Below are 18,169 nucleotides of genomic sequence, written 5' to 3'. Positions count from 1 at the left end.
AAGAAAGGTTCTAAGTAGTCTTTAAGTAAATCATGGGGTATTAATATTTAGAAAATTATTTGGCGAATTCACTAGTAGCACCATTGATGCATGGTATTTCACCACAGTAACTTGAGACTTATTCATTATAAGCACCCTTAATCCAATTTACAGTCAGTATGAAATGAAAATTCACCCCATCTATTTTCTAAATGCATGTTGTTGATCTTATTGTGAATGGTTCATCCACACATAGCATCTTTATTTCAGTCTGCTTAAATTCTGGACCTTTCTTATAATTGACTGTAAGCTCACATTTAGAGCTGCCTTCATCCAACCAACAACCAATGGATTGAACCAAGTCCCTGCCCTACAATGTTTTTCTTTGGGATAATCTGTTTCACTCGGATGTACATCACAATATGGGAGAAGAGTATTGGAGACTTTTGTAGTGATCATGGCAGCAGTAAGTCATCACAAAATTGAGAAGAGTATTATAACCAGTCATATATCTAAATGTATGGTGTTGAAAAGCACACTTCTGACATTTTAAAAAGCGTCCCTCAGTAAACGGATTGTAGCAGTAGAGTGATGCTAACAGTCCAGCAAAGACAACCAAATTGCAGTAGTCTGCTGTAGCCTCTGCAACCTTAGAATATGTGCGGCATTCAAATTGTACTCTGTAGATTTTGTGGCCGTGTTACATGATTTACACAATTCCTTTTAATGAATCGGGCACTAAAACAACACAAGCAAACAGGGCCATCAGAAGGCGCATTCCATTTTTTATTGACTTGAATATTCGGCTCTATGTCCCAAAAAAAATACCATAAAAAAAGTTATGTTGGGGTTTTTTTAGACTAAATGATATAGTCTTTAAATAAATATGTCTAATAAAATGCATTTTAAAATAAGGTAGGATAAGTAACGACACCAAAAATGATCATCAAAGTGGAAAGAGGAAGTGAGCCGACACAGGAGCCTAAAAAAATGGGAGAACAAGTCAAGCATGTTGCCCCCTCCTCTCTGTCACCATCCATATCACCGTGGACAAATTGTCCTGATCTCCCTTTCACACATGCCTCCTCCACATCTAAATATTCATCCATCACTTTCCCTTAGTCTAGTATCACCCTCCTTAAAAGCCTGTGGGGGAAACTGAACGGCCAGCTCCACCCAATCAAAACAATCGCTCGGCGAGAGGTGGGGGTTATCGAGGGGCGAGCTATCTGTAGCTAAGGCTACGGGTTGCTGGCAGGACACAGGGTCCATTTAATTAGGCCTGCTGCTTCCCTCTGGTGTGAAAGACTCTCAGACCACTTTGATTCGCCATTGCTCTCCCAGCAGGAAGTGCCTGGTGATAATTGACACAGGATTTCCTTGTTAACCAGCCACAGACTGGCTGGATTAAAGTGACAGAGATCTCCAGAAGAAAGTGGGGAGTAGATAAGGGAGGGGTTGGTGAGGTGAAAGTGCTCGCTGAAGGTAGGGGAAATGGTGCGAGGGGGGTGAGCGAAGCAGCTATTTACCTCTCTTGAGAAACTAGAGAGGAAATCGCAATAACAGACTTGTGTGTGGGTCCCGGCGTGAGTTGTAGCTCCTACTTATCTTGGCCATTTCAGCTTGGCTGATCAAAGATTGGCTCCCTCAGAATAACCTGGACCCTGGGTTGAGAACATGCTTCCATGCTTTGGGTTTTTTGGCAAATTATCATCCCCTCCTTCCCTGCCTCCCCCCCTCTACTGTGGTATTACTGTTTATAGAGGGCTAGAGAGGTAATCTCCTTTCATTCAGACAATTATGCACTATCGTGAAATGAAAGCACATTTGCAAATGACGTAATTTTCGCCTATTTGTACCAACTAGGTCATGAGCCCTGACAAAAGTATTATCATACAGAGAGAGAGGATAAAAACTCATTCGGCCGTGGACAAACATGAGGTTTCCGCAGCACCTAATCCATATTATTTATTTCCACATTTTCACCTTCCTTATCCACACAGCTCACGCTCACATACACTCACACACACACTCAGTCACTCACTCTGTGCTACCAAGTGTCCAGATTTAGGCTGAAATGGAAAACTAAATATCCAAGAAATCAGGGCACTAGAGTCTCCATCTGGCATGACTATATACAGTCATACATACATTGAAGTCTCTAATATACATCATTAATTGTAAAGATAAATTCAGTATGATACTTGAATACGACTGTACCAACAAAAAAAACATTAACATATTGCTGTGAAGAGATGCAATTACATGCATGCAATATTTTAATGAATCTTTATTGAAACAAATAATCACATTGCTTTATATCCATTTTTAAAGTTATGTTTTCTATTAAAACTTGGGTAAAATCATCTTTCATATGCAGTGATGGTAACAAAATTATTCATTTTGTTTTCATTTAAATATTCAAAAATAATAGATCTGTGAGTTTAAAATTGAACTTGCCAGCACTATTTTAGTTTACTTCAACATTTTTCATCAAAGAATCCTGAAAGAAATGACAATAGCACTGTTTTTACTGTATTTTTTAACAAATAAATGCAGCCTTAGTAAGCACTTTGTGAGCAGCCTTAGAGACTTCTTTCAAAAACATGAAAAAATTGTATAGTAAATACACTATTATAATATTGTATAGACTATTATGATGTTATTATAAGGTATTTTAGATCTTTTTTCCAATAAGCCTCTTTTTCATTGGCAGCATGATGAATAATCTGAGAGTGACATTACTGTCCTGTGGTGGAATCCATCAGGAGGACTAGCATTTGACCTCATCTGAACTTCACTTCCTCCATCTCCATCTGCCCAGAGGTCAGCAGTACATGATCACACATGAGAGAAATATCAAGTGAGTGACTGGACGTATGATTTCGGCCTTGTGAGACAGATACATTTGTAACTATCTCTGTCTACACAACAGAGTACAATAAAAGTCTACAAGACCATTGAATTTCATTAGCATAAGTTAATGCTAACAGTGTCATTCTAAGCACCTGGGCAGTAGGACATTTATAAGGTGCCGCCCGTATATGTCTTTTCAACCAATCACAGTTTTTTTTGTGTTTTTTTTCAGCATTATGTATAGCGGTGGGCAAATGTAAAGTCAGTGTCCCTACAATAACAGACCGGCATTTCACATGATGTAAAAAAAAAATCTCTGATGTCCTCAGAATGTGTCTGTGAAGTTTCAGCTCAAAATACCGGACAGATTTTTTTATTATAGCATGTCAAAGTTGCCCCTTTTTGGGTATGAGGGAAAAAGCTCCATTTTATGTGTGTGTCCCTTTAAATGCAAATCCCTCCCAGGCCACCCCCACCCCCACCCCCCATTCAGACGACGGCCGATCCTTTGCATGAGCTTGGATATGGGAACAACATAACAGCCGAATTTCTCTCAGGCAAAATGTCAATAATACTCAGTAGCTGAGTGCAGCCTTACATGTTTGAACCGGAGTCAGACACAGACAGAGAGACTCAGGAAGAGGCTGCGACTGTACATGGACGTTTCTGAATGGTTAGTGGATACGTTACATTTATGTAACTTAGTTGTTGTGGAGTTACGTTGATCATTTAATCGACTAGCCTGTACCGTCATGTTAATCTGTTGTATAGATGCTCGTGTGGGAACTATACGCTGATTTCACGCAGCCGCCATTTTGAAATCGAAAGCGAGGCTCATGTTGTTCCAAGTTCCAACCCTGTAAGACTTTCATTTATCTTCGGAACACAAATTAAGATATTTTTGATGAAATCTGAGAGCTGAAATCTGGGTTGTACGTCAGAACGTAGGCTCACTAGGCTCACTATTGGTCGACGCTGGTCATGTGTGATCCTGGCCAATAGTGAGCCTACGTTCTGATGTACAACCCAGAAGCGCTGCGCTGTTCCACTCCATGAACTCACTCAGAGGCCCACAGAAGAAAATGAATAGTTGAATAAAGTTTTTTTTTGCGCACAGAAAGTATTCTCGTCGCTTGATAAACTTAAAGGGTTAGTTCACCCAAAAATTATGTCATTAATGACTCACCCTCATGTCGTTCCAAGCCCGTAAGACCCGTTCATCTTCGGAACACAGTTTAAGATATTTTAGATTTAGTCCGAGAGCTTTCTGTCCCTCCATTGAAAATGTATAGGCCTACACGGTATACTGTCCTTGTCCAGAAAGGAAATAAAGACATCATCAAAGTAGTCCATGTGACATCAGTGGGTTAGTTCGAATTTTTTGAAGCATCGAAAATACATTTTGGTCCAAAAATAACAAAAACTACGACTTTATTCAGCATTGTATTCTCTTCCGGTTCTGTTGTGAAGCCGCGTTCAGTGACGCTGCTGACGTAAGACGGTGCTGACGTGTATCTGGTGCGCACGAGCTTCGTTTACAGTCTGAGGGAGACGCACGCTGTAAACAAAACAATCTTCGCAAACATGTCTAAGGATTTCGACACAGAGGAAGACTTGCATTTTTTTGCCCAGCCATATTTATTTGAACACGAATACACGGGCGAACCAGATAACACGTCAGCAGAGTCTTACGTCATCAGCGTCACTGAACGCGGCTTCACAACAGAACCGGAAGAGAATACAATGCTGAATAAAGTCGTAGTTTTTGTTATTTTTGGACCAAAATGTATTTTCGATGCTTCAAAAAATTCTAACTAACCCACTGATGTCACATGGACTACTTTGATGATGTTTTTATTTCCTTTCTGGACAAGGACAGTATACCATGTAGGCCTAGGCTATACATTTTCAATGGAGGGACAGAAAGCTCTTGGACTAAATCTAAAATATCTTAAACTGTGTTCCGAAGATGAACGGAGGTCTTGGTCTTCATTTTTGGGTGAACTAACCCTTTAAGGTTGAGCCACTGTAGTCACTTGGACTACTTTAACAATGTCTTTACTAACTTTTCTGGGATAGCAGATATCGATTACCTAGCAGCCTATGAAGGAGTGAGCTAGCTCTTAGATTTAATCAAAAATATCTTAATTTTTTTTCCGAAGATGAGCGAAAGTTTTACGGGATTGGAACAACATGAAGGTGAGTAATTACTGACAGAGTTTTCATTTTTGGGTGAACTAACCCTTTAAATTAAGGAAAGATGAGGTGTATTCACCCTGCTGAGGGGGATGTGATCAAAGCCTGGAGTGTAGTGAACGTGCCTATAGAGAGAAATGCACATTTTATACGGATTACATAGGAGAGTAGTCTGTTTCTATTTGTTTTGAATTGTTTTGCATAAAAGTAGACATTTCAAGCTTTATATATATATATATATATATATATATACACTCACCGGCCACTTTATTAGGTACCCCATGCTAGTAACGGGTTGGACCCCCTTTTGCCTTCAGAACTGCCTCAATTCTTCGTGGCATAGATTCAACAAGGTGCTGGAAGCATTCCTCAGGGAGTTTGGTCCATATTGACATGATGGCATCACACAGTTGCCGCAGATTTGTCGGCTGCACATCCATGATGCGAATCTCCCGTTCCACCACATCCCAAAGATGCTCTATTGGGTTGAGATCTGGTGACTGTGGAGGCCATTTTAGTACAGTGAACTCATTGTCATGTTCAAGAAACCAATTTGAAATGATTAGAGCTTTGTGAAATGGTGGAAGTAGCCATCAGAGGATGGGTACATGGTGGCCATAAAGGGATGGACATGGTCAGAAACAATGCTCAGGTAGGCCGTGGCATTTAAACGATGCCCAATTGGCACTAAGGGGCCTAAAGTGTGCCAGGAAAACATCCCCCACATCATTACACCACCACCACCAGCCTGCACAGTGGTAACAAGGCATGATGGTTCCATGTTCTCATTCTGTTTACGCCAAATTCTGACTCTTACATCTGAATGTCTCAACAGAAATCGAGACTCATCAGACCAGGCAACATTTTTCCAGTCTTCAACTGTTCAATTTTGGTGAGCTCTTGCAAATTGTAGCCTCTTTTTCCTATTTGTAGTGGAGATGAGTGGTACCCGGTGGAGTCTTCTGCTGTTGTAGCCCATCCGCCTCAAGGTTGTGCGTGTTGTGGCTTCACAAATGCTTTGCTGCATACCTCGGTTGTAACGAGTGGTTATTTCAGTCACTGTTGCCCTTCTATCAGCTCGAACCAGTCTGGCCATTCTCCTCTGACCTCTGGCATCAACAAGGCATTTCCGCCCACAGAACTGCCGCTCACTGGATGTTTTTTCTTTTTCGGACCATTCTCTGTAAACCCTAGAGATGGTTGTGCGTGAAAATCCCAGTAGATTAGCAGTTTCTGAAATACTCAGACCAGCCCTTCTGGCACCAACAATCATGCCACGTTCAAAGTCACTCAAATCAACTTTCTTCCCCATACTGATGCTCGGTTTGAACTGCAGGAGATTGTCTTGACCATGTCTACATGCCTAAATGCACTGAGTTGCCGCCATGTGATTGGCTGCTTAGAAATTAAGTGTTAACGAGCAGTTGGACAGGTGTACCTAATAAAGTGGCCGGTGAGTGTATATATAATATATATCATGCTTGTGAAGTAGCCTATACGCTGAGTTTCGGTTTATTTATGAGACACGCTCCAGTTCACGTGCAGTGCAATGCAATATCGCGTCAGTGCCTCCATGGCTTGATTATATTGTCTGCTATATTTGCTTCTCATTTATTAAATCTAGGCAATTGGTTGATAAAACATCGATTAAAATTAAGATACAATTTATACAAAACAAAATTCACTTTAAAGAAAGGCTTTATACAAAACAAAACTTAATGAAGTAGTCAAATTCATGTCTGACCCACTCCATATGTCTCCCAGTATATTGCGTATCTAATGATCCTATCTTACTCATGATTCATGCTGTTCACTTTTCATATAATCAATATAGATTAAATTATAAAAAACATTATATTATTTATTTATAATGGCTAGGTTAAAAACAGATATTATATTATGTATAGTTTGTGATATTAGCTCACTAAAGTGTTTCCAATTTGGTTGGCCATATGCATCAAATGTTCAGCCAACAGTCCATTGATGTCTGATGCTGAGACTATAACAAATGAGACCTTAATTGTAAAGTGTAAAAAAACAACAACAACTTAAGTTTTCATGGTAAATTTCCTTTGTTGAAAGATTAACAAGAACTTGTTGTCCAGATATATTAGGTAAGTTGTCACAATGAACAGTTAAAATTTGTACCTTAATTACAGTGTGTGTGTGTGTGTGTGTGTGTGTGTGTGTGTGTGTGTGTGTGTGTGTGTGTGTGTGTGTGTGTGCGTGTCTGTGTTTTGTTTACACAAGTTTATTTTTTATAAAAAAAACGTTATTTTTTTGGTTTAAACAAGGCTCTTGAAATCGATATACAAAACCTTATAGTTACTGAGAAAACTTTCCCTTATGAATGACTAAAACTAAATATAAAGCTTTTTCCAAATATCACCAGTAAGCAAACTTTCAGCAAATACAAAATAATTTTCATGCACATTAACTCAATTTTTAATAACATTTAAGCACATTTCTAGATTAACAACATTTTATTTAAGTGCAGTGTTCCTCTTTCACAGGCCAGAGAAACTTTACACTGCTGTTGTGAGACTGTTATCAGCGCTCATGTCGGCAGGAACTGCATCTAAACCCTGCTGTAAGACTTCAATATGTGAGTATTAACACGCTTCAGGGTGCTTGACTTCTGTATCCGGAATTGCTTTCTAGCAGAGAGTGAGAAAGGCGAGACAGAGGGTTAGAGATTTGCTGTTCTCTCAGACCAAAGTAAATATGATAGGCAGGAAAAGCAATCATATAACCAACATATGCTCCCCTATCGAGAAAACACAGGAGTCTAGATTAAGATTTTGTCATGAGTGAAATCATTGCTGTTTAATTGAATCGTGCTACAGATAAACTCCTTGGTCGAGCCCTCTCCCGATGGCTAGGTCGTGATAAACAACTTCAATCAGAGTGCTATAGAGTCACACACTAGCTCTCTTGGCTTTTCCACTGATCTTTATTCTGTGAAACTAGAGGAGATTGTGTGTGTGTGTGTGTGTGTGTGTGTGTGTGTGTGTGTGTGTGTGTGTGTGTGTGTGTGTGTGTGTGTGTGTGTGTGTGTGTGTGTGTGTGTGTGTGTGTGTGTGTGTGTGTGTGTGTGTGTGTGTGTGTGTGTGCGCCCTGAGGTTGATGCTGTAGGACTGCGCTATTTTAAATGTTTTAGGCCTTTTCTTCATAGTTTTGATCATGCATAGATGTTCCAATGTGAATTTTATTTACAAAAACCTCTGAGATAAGGGGTTTTCGCACCAAAGGAACCTTTTCATAGTTCCTAGAACTAATGGCGGAAGTACCCACTTTTTGGCATGTTCTCACCGCAGGACCTGGAAACAAATTTAGTTCTAGGATTGCCTTTTGGGGAAACTAAATTAGCTCCTACTTCAGAGTAGGGTCTAACTTAGCACAATAGGAACTACCATTGGCGTAAGTGTACATTGATTGGTCAAACATATGCCATATGAAACAGCACCTGCCATTTTTAAAAAGCCATGTAAAACACACACAGTTTTCTCCACGAACATATACAGAAAGCTAATGTTAACTGTATTTACCTGTTGCCTTTGTCTGTGGTGTTGTGTTCTTTTCTCAACCTCGATGATATGTAGCACCGCAAGTTGTTGGAGATTTCGTCTCTTAGTTCGTTTTTGCTCTTTCCATCACATAACTTATACGTCTACATTCCATCTCTTTTATTACGAATCCCACGACTCACAACAATAACACAGCTCCGATCACAGTGTCCTCCATTCTCCAGTTGTTGATGTTGTTGAATGCCACGCTGTTGGACTGGGGCCTGGGCTAGCTTCCGCCACTTCAGAGCTCCTACTGGTGGTGAATGCAACCAGGAAAATGGCCCTAGGGGAAAATTTAGTTCTCGTGGAATTGCCCTGGTGGCTAGTTCCTATAACTAATTTCCTATAACTACCCGGGTCAAAATTAAACGAGATAAATGTTTTGCCTTGAATCGACAATTAATAAAGTCTCTGGGGTTGTTCCCTTTGAAAGGTACTAATATGTACCTTTAAGGTACTTGTATGCACCCTTTAGAGGTAAATAAGGTACAAGGGTTTACCTTTTAAACGGGTACCGCCCCAGTAACAGCTTTTGTGTACTTTTTTCCGATTTTTTTTTTCTGAATTTGTCTGATAGGAAATCAATATGAAGAATCATTATGAATCCTGATCCAAAGGTGATGATTGTGATTTACTGTGTATCGTTTGTCAGTGAAATTGGTGAAAAAAAAAAACTTGTATCCAGTTGAAAGCCTGGCTAACTCTGTATCACAAAGGCAAACTTCAAACATATGTACTGACTAAACCGCCAACGGGTCTTGAGTGGAGATTGTTAGGTTAGTATTTTGAGTGCACGCCAGAATCAAATGATTGCTAGGCTCTTTATCAGTGCGCCACCACGCAGAGGGTGGGTAAATTTCTGGGCGTTGTGAACCATACCTTGTGATCCAGTCACTACACATTCCCCTAATCTGACCACTTCAGCTTTCCACTCATTGTTCTTCTGTATGGAGCCATGGTCTAGGATCCATTTGTGCTACTGGCTTGCTTGACTGAGATAAAGTAGTCCAAGGCCTCCTATGAGATTTCAGTACTGAATACAGGCACTGGGATTCAAAAAGTTCTAATGGAAGATATCTAAGAGAAAATAGTCTTTTATGTGTCATTGTTCGTTGTTGCAGCTATTAAGCCATTTTCTGCAGATTATGCCCTTTTAAATGTGTGTAATGTATTATTTATATACTTATGCTCCTTCAATCATTCAACTTCAATTGGGTTTGGATCAGCTTAAATTCATAATGTTACTTCACTGTGGCTATATATATATGTATATGCAAAAAGAATTTGTTGAGGGTAGGTGACCCAGGTTCAGCTGCAGACTTCAGGACAAATGTCCAGGGAAAGGGAGGAAAAGGTCATGGCCTCTACCGGCCTGGACTCTTTAGCCTTCAGATTACCCCCAACGGCAGCCCCTGATAAAGCACTGAAAATCAGAGCCACCTGTGAGCACATATGAAACCTGAGTGAGAGGGCAGAGGTGCTTATTTGTTTTTGGTAAATTAATGGAGGCTAATTGATTCCATTACATCATTACAGAGGGGGAGGAGAGATGGAACGTTTCCAATCAATCGTTGTAGGATGCCGAGGACACTTGATGAAGATCTGTACTGCTAATCAGAAACAGACACGCTTGTCCACACTTTGTGACCACGTGTCAAACTTTCTCTCTTCCTCTCTCTCACTGTCATTCATTTAGTTCACCAGTATGTTAGAGAGCGCTCACAGTGGCTGTGATAAAACATTGGCTCAGTCTTCAATAACAGACATATCATATCGATATCTGGGTATAGATAACATTTACCATAGAATTATTCAAATGTGTGATTATATTGAAAGCTTGACTAGAAATAATTTAATATGTTCATATATATACATATTTAATATTACTCTGAGATTGCTATTACAAATAAATGCTGTTCTTTTGAACTTTCTATTCATCAAAGAATAATGAAAAACAATTATCAGTGTTTCCACAAAAAATATTAAGCAGCACGACTGTTTTTAACATTGATAATAATAAGAAATGTTTCTTGAGCAGCAAATCAGCATATTAGAATGATTTCTAAAGGATCATGTGACACTGAAGACTGGAGTAATGATGCTAAAAAAGTGACAATTCTGTTTTACCATCACATGAATACATTTTTAAACATATTCAAATTAAAAACAGTTGTTTTAAATTATAATATTATTTCACAATATGACTTTTTTTGCTGTATATTTTTGATTAAAAATAATTTAGCCTTGGCAAGCGTAAGAGATTTATTTTAAAAACATTAAAATGTCTTACCAACTCCTGACTTTTGAACGATAGTGTGAATATATTTACAGTGCACAGTTTAGTAGCAAGTGAAAAGCAAGTGATTTTTTTTTTTTTACTGTTAAACTACCACTGAAGATGTGTGACGGTTCAAACAGATTCCAATCATGGTCTGGACCAGAAGCTTAGTGAGGTTCAAGTCTGTGATGAAGTGAATTAGCCTGTTTACCCTGACCTGAGAGGGTGCTGAAAGATGTGCAATGTGTGTTGGATGTTGGACTAGTGACATACTAGGCTACACGGGAGATTTAGATGACAGTTAAAGGAGGGGGCAAAAAAGGCAAACGAGTTCATTATACTTTTCTCCACTTCCCCATCACTCCCTTAGGAGCAGACAGGGAAGACATTGAAGAAATGCGAGAGCTAGGTCTTGTTCTTCAAAACCTATTAGCAGAGGCCCAAGGGTGAGAGGGCCATCTACTATCCTACCCCCACATCCTCGACCCCTCCTCAAAAGGTCGCCCTTTTTCTTCCAGTACAGCTTAAACATTTGTATTCCTAAGTTGTCCCCAAGCACAACTTTTATTTTTCCTCTGACTAACAAAATGAACAGAGGGTGGAGGTTTGTAGGAAGAGAAGTGATTACAAATGCCTCTGTTCTAGTCTAATTGGATCAAGCTGACTCAGAGCATAATGAACAAGATGCTGTTTGTCATGCATGTAGATGAACAATTGAATTTGTTTCATCATGAAGTGTCATATACACCTCAGACTCTAAATTAAGCAGTTGTTTGCATAAATTAAAGCTTTTCAGGCAATGCCATTAGCAGGGAATTGCTAATTATTGCTTCCTAAATTATTTGGTTTCACTTTTCTGTCATTTGTAAAGTGGAAGTGTTTCATATTTATCAGTTGCATATGCTTTTCTTGGCACACTGCAGCTCACTGTTCTTGCCGTATGACGGAATCTATTAATCCATGGCTTTAGATTAATTTAGCATGTAATTTACAATGGTTGATACTACAAGTGTTGAGTTGACATAATGATCGTAGTAGCATCATAGCACAGCGACATTAGCTTGTATTGGAATGAACTTCAAACAGTCTGGTTGTTTGTTCCTATACACTTCGAGCCTGAAGTAATTAATTTTTGCTATTAATCCTGCCTAAATATACAGACTCACTCTATTCAAACCTTTTGCATATGTCTTTATGCAGAACAGTAGAGCATGGCACCAACGTCAGCAGTTCGATTCCCAGGTAATGCATAAGCTGATTAAATGTATAGTCAGCCTTCAATGTATTGTAGGCCACTTTGGATAAAAGCTTCTGCCAAATGCATTTATGTAATTTAATTTACTTTTTCTTTTCTTTTTTTAAGATTAAAAAAATCATAGCTTACCTAAAACTTTAACATTATATTTTGCCACCTTGCAAGTACTGGTATTTTCTTCAGGAAATTCAAATCTGGTTACTTTCAGATACATTTTTAAGCCTGAATCATAAACTTGTGTCATAATTTTTCCTTCTGCTGCCAATTTCTGAGCTGTTAATTGCGGTTTCTATGGATTATGATCCCATGTAATCTCAGCAGTAAAGCTGCCTCAAGCCTAATGAACCTGTTGCTGTACTGCCCCTCGAATTTTATTAAAGATGTGTGAACAGGCAGCCAATCAGAATCAACGATGTCATTAAGCTGTTTCACCAACCCTACCAGCAAAATTCACCCTCTCGCTTATGAAGAAAAGCAGCTATATCCAAACATGCTAACCTGCTGGTAGCATGTTAGACCAACACAGGAAAATCATGTATCAAAAGCTTATTTTAAAGCTCCATGAATGTCAAAATGTGTTGCCGTTCTTAATTGAAATGTAGTCCGCCAACTGAGGAAATATAGCTAGTCTCAGCCAGCATGTTTTATGGCGATACTAGCAACACCTGCTTAATATTAGCAAACCCCCCCTTACAGTATATTTTACATTCCATACGTGGCTCCGACTTTGATTTATCCGAGGGAGGTCAAGCAGAGATAAGATGGCTTATTCGTACTCGTATAAACACTGAGTCATTGATTTTTCAGATGCTGGCTTTGTCTCAATGCACAGTTTGTTTTGAGGACACGCAAGGTGCTAAACAAAGTCAACTTTAAGCACAGGCGAGATGTTCCCTTAATGATTAACGAACACTCTCTGCAAGTTTGTCATCTGTGAGTGATTCAGGTTCAGCGACTAAGCCATTTCATGTGTGTAAAATCTGCAGAGGCACGTTTCATAAAGCAACACCAGGCTGCGAGTCTAACAGCTGCGACGACGGAAATGATTAGCCGGGCCCGCTAGTGTCTTTTGCCCAGTTCTCTGTCAGACTCCGAGAGATAGAGCAATTAAAACTGGTTAATCACCAACTCTTCCGTAGGACACAGAATAGTCACATACTCTGCCAGCATTTCTTTGAGATGTTCTTCTTGATGTCAGCAATTTGGGATTCTAGATTTTTAAGATGCTATCTATCTCTCTCCCTTATTATTTCCCATCCTCTCAGCTGCAGCATCTGAGTGTGAGAGCGAGGGTCACCCTTCCCCCCCCCCCCTCTGTCAACCTTACCATAACCCCAGGCTCCTGAACTCACTTGTACATTTTAGTCCTTGATAATAAACCAACATCTGCAGAACTTACAAGTGCTTTACCCGAGTTAATTGAGTAAATTGAAGCAAGCTGTGGCGCAGTGGTGATCTATGAGCCCCAGTCCAGAGCCCAGAAAGGAGACAACAGATTTACTGCGAAGACAGTGGGCGGCCTTTTGTTCGGGCGCTGGTTCACGGGAAGTTTGAGGTCAGGGCGGATTAAAATATCTAGAGGAACAAATGGAGTAATTTTGAGTGTAATATAAGGAACGCTGTGCCAGTTTCCACCAGCCGGCAGGTGTGATTTATTTGATTTTAAGCCCACTTTCTTTTTTCCATCTGATTTTCACCATCCCCCAACTCTCAGCTGACCACTGTTTGCATTATTCAGGATTTATAGGTAACGGGAAGATTTGACCATATTAACAGGTAACTTCAGCTACGGTTGACATGACTAGAGGTAAGATAAATAGCAGAGGAAACGCAGAGAGCGAGCAGGAGAAGCATAACAGCAGTAAATAAATAGCAGCAGGGGACAGGGGACAGCCTCCACTGAGGGAATCAATCCAGCTATTTCCTCCTGTACTCGAGCCCCGGGGGTCTTTACATGGTCAAGTAGTGTTCATCTAAAACCAAAGAAAAGTGTTAGAGAGCAAGAGAGAGAGAGAGATTTATAATTCTTTACCATAGCCTGGTCTAATGTGGTCCACTTGTGCAGTGATTGCATTAAATTGAGCATGCAAATTTAGCATGTTAAAGCTCAGGTAATATGTTTGTGTGGAGTGTGTCACATCTACAAGAGAAAAAAATGCATGCTGGGATAGTTATTAAGCAGATGTTTTCAGAAATGTATGGTAGCCTCATAATTGATAGTTTCAACAAATTATGAAATTATATTAATGAAATTAATCATCACCATGACTCTTTGATGCTTTTATATTATTAACAGTTTTAATAATATAATTATTATATTATATTATAGTAATGATGAATGTTCCCACATACATTTTTCATAAACTGCAGACAGTATTTAAGGAAAATAACATCTCTTCAAATTGATTATCTATTTAGGCACAAAATGGCAATAGAGCATACCATATTTTAAATATAAATTGTTAAACTACCAAATGTAAATAATTGTAATAATAAAAATTATTGTTAAATACAAAATAAAAAGCTAAAATATAAATAAAGAACCTTAGATAAATATTGTTTTCTGGCTTGCTGTCATTTAATTTTAATTGCCTAAGTAATAAATGCAAAACAGCAGTAAATAATTCATAATTCTTGTGTGTTTGGTTTTGGAAGTCTACTTAAACATAAAGTTGGCATTTCCCCCTTATGAGATCCTTATGAGATACATTTACATTGAGTCATTTAGCAAACGCTTTTATCCAAAGTGACTTACGAATGATTAACATCACAAGCAAATCAAAGGTAATCAGTTTTATGAAGCATTTTATCATCACTTAGGTCCATTAGCATGTTATGTTCAAAGATGGTGATGTGATGGTGTATGACGAGAACACTAATGAACCTGGATGTCCGGGATGGATCAGATAATTATCCCAACCTGATCAATGGCACTTCGGTCCTGCTGTCTGCTTCAACATTCATATTCAGCCAAAACCACATATCTGTTTCTTTTCTCTCTCTCTCTCTCTCTCTCTCTCTCTCTCTCTCTCTCTCTCTCTCTCTCTCTCTCTCTCTCTCTCTCTCTCTCTCTCTCTCTCTCTCTCTCTCTCTCTCTCTCTCTCTCTCTCTCTCTCTCTCTCTCTCTCTCTCTCTCTGTCTCTCTTTCTCTCTAACCCCTCTTTGTGATTGAGTATGAAGTCTCCCACAAAGAGAATGTCAGAATGAAAGGCAGAGAGCAGGAGGGAGGGAAAAACAGTGGGCCAACCTCGTTTTCCGCTTGATGGGTTAGCGGCAGAGAATGCGCCTCGACGAGGTAAATGATTAAGGAGGGAGAGAAAGAGAGAGAGAGAGCTACAGATAGAGAGAGAGAGCGAGAGAAACCTTTGCGGCTCTGCCATTTTGCACTTCAAAGATCTAGCCAGGCAGGTTAAATGAAAAGCAAATGTGTTGCCCTGCCGTGCAAATAACTCGAATGTTTTAGCAGGTGCAAGCAATGAGGGAGGTGGGCAGTGACGAAGTCTTGAATGCACCTTGCTTTAGGAACAAGGGAGAGACGTCCTCCTTTCCCTTCACAAGAGACCTGGCTTTCAACAGAGGCTATAGAGAGGTCAACTTAGTGCAGGTCTCAAAGGTCAATTACTACAGGTTACCATGGGATAATATCCAGCCAAGTAAAGAGGTCATGGGAATCTGTCGTGTTCTACCATACTGTACCGTCACAGTGCTTTCAAAACAACGTGTGTATGTGGTTTGCATGTTGATGCTTAATATGCAGAACTATTAAGATGAAAAGGGAATTTACAGAATATGTAGTGAATTATCCGTCAGGCTTTTATAGTAAATCACCAATAGTTGGCACTGTTTATCTGGCTGTAGACAGACACTGAAGCCCAATTAGTCTCAGTGTACTGTATTAACACATCTGATGCTTTGTAAATGCAAAATGCTTTGTAATTTAGTCTTCTGTAAAAAAAGATATATAATAATTTAAAAAAAGATATATAATATATATAGCCTATAGAGAGAGAGCAAGACAGACATACAGATATAATATATAGAAGGAATGAATGCAAGTCAATTAAATCAACATCTGTATGTGCATTTATTTAGCATAGATAATGTTCTTGTTATTATTTAAGTCCTGCTGCCATTTGTAAATCCTTGTCCAGGGTTTCCAGGTGTTTATAAATCCCTTTGACATTTTACCCAGACATTCTTTACTGCTCAGTGACATTCTGCTACTCCTGGGTAGGGGATATGGAGTTTCTGCACTCCACTTCGTAGGTTTTAAGGAAGCTATATATATATATATATATATATATATATATATATATATATATATATAATAAATATATATATTCAAATGTAATAACATTACTTATTATCAATGTTGAAAACAGTTTAGCTGCTTAATTTTTTTTTAATTCTTTGCTGAATACAGAGCTCAAATGACCATTATTTATTTGAAAAATAAATATTTTATGTTTACTGTCACTTTTGATACATTTAAATCATCCTTGCTGAAAAAAATATCTAAAAATGTTTTACTGACCCCAACATTTTTAACGGTATATATGCATACTAGTGTAGTGTGTAGTGTTCAGGTATACCCCACATTGTGGGGACATTTTATCCCCATATCATAGGGTATACCTAAACCACACACAATATCCGAAATTTTGTACTCGAGTGATGTTTTTTGTGTGATGTTTTTTGAAAATGTAAAAATGCACAGAAAAGAGTTTTCTTTGATTGGTAGGTTAAGGGGATAGGGTTAGTATAAGGGGATATAATATACACTTTTTACAGTATAAAAATCATTATGTCTATGGAAAATCCCCATAAACCGTGTGTGCAATGCATATATAATTTATAATATAATTTCATTACATATACATTATTATATTACTATATATATATTGTTTAGGTCCTTTTGTTTGATTACAGATGCAGCTGTGAATAACCCCTCAACCCACTTTCTAGGATATTGTCATTATTTTTCAGAGACATGCCATAGTGTCTTGGCCACTTAACAAATCCAAATCATTCTTACTTGCCTGAAGATGCCTGGGAAATCAGGCACAATTATTAGGCAATTAGAGAAATTATTTGTCAATTGTTCGCATCTCGGATTCAAACACAATGGCACCCGTTAATTAATTTAATCTTAATTAGTGACTGGCTGGCTCACCATCAAAAATGATATGGATTCAATGTTGGTTTCAGACATCATTATGTGTAAGATGATATCTACATATCAGCTACTACTAATGTTGGGGTTTTGTTCATGACAAGGCGGTTTGTGTTTCTGTAATTACAAACTCCGCTCGAGTGTTCCTTGCTGCTGGAAAGAAAAAAAAAGTGAAAAAACAAAAACGAGGGGCAAGGCATTCCCAGCACGCCTACGTTTGATCTGTGGTACCGCCAGATTGCTTAACACTGCGCTGCTCTACTGTCAGACAGTTCAAGTCTATTTTGAGGAGGATCGATTATATTTTCCTGAGAAAATTGTGTGCAATTGGAACCACAGTGTAGCTCGAGGCTGAACATTATGCAAAGAGGCAGTAACCCAACAAAAGAGGGTTTTTTTTTCTTGTTTGAAGGGTCAGGTTGGGGAGCTTTCTGATGGAGGAGAGAGTGGAGAATCTTGGCTTCTGGATTTATCTGGTGAGCGAAGCGTGAGGCACTTCTCTCCCTCTTCCCTCCCTTTCTCCTCTATCTCTGGCACCAAACTTATCACAATAATGTTGAGTAAGATCGTTTTTGGCTTGTGCCTGACAAACTGATATAAATTTCAATCTGACTCTGACAGAAGTTTTCATTTTGCCAAGAGTGCAAAAAGAGTTAAGGGGAGAGACCATATACACATTATGTGGATACAAGCAGTAGCTTTAACATTGGGAGTGAAGGGTTTTTATGGATCCCCGAATGAGATTTTTACAATTAAATTGATCTGCACAGCTAAGTAGTGACTTATAATATTTATGAATGTCTGGAACTTTTAAAATATTAAAACTAGTGCTGCATGATTAATCATATGGCAATCGTGATGTC

At 38.8% G+C, this 18,169-nt stretch overlaps 1 long non-coding RNA gene across 1 annotated transcript in view; it reads left to right on the top strand.

Moving 5' to 3' along the window:
* The first annotated feature begins 3,376 nt into the window (after positions 1-3,376).
* The window catches only part of LOC130099729 (uncharacterized), a 68,917-nt gene continuing 54,124 nt past the window's right edge, over positions 3,377-18,169 (top strand). The window contains exons 1-2 of the long non-coding RNA XR_008808443.1: positions 3,377-3,508; positions 7,545-7,636. This is a non-coding gene — a long non-coding RNA (uncharacterized LOC130099729). The remainder of the gene's footprint in view (positions 3,509-7,544; positions 7,637-18,169) is intronic.

Source organism: Rhinichthys klamathensis, unplaced genomic scaffold (genome assembly GCF_029890125.1).
Source record: "Rhinichthys klamathensis goyatoka isolate OS25496 unplaced genomic scaffold, OSU_Roscu_1.1 h1tg000235l_1, whole genome shotgun sequence".
Lineage (NCBI taxonomy): Eukaryota > Metazoa > Chordata > Actinopteri > Cypriniformes > Leuciscidae > Rhinichthys > Rhinichthys klamathensis.
Note: the sequence above shows the minus strand (reverse complement) of the source record. Positions and strands in the feature narration are given on the sequence as shown.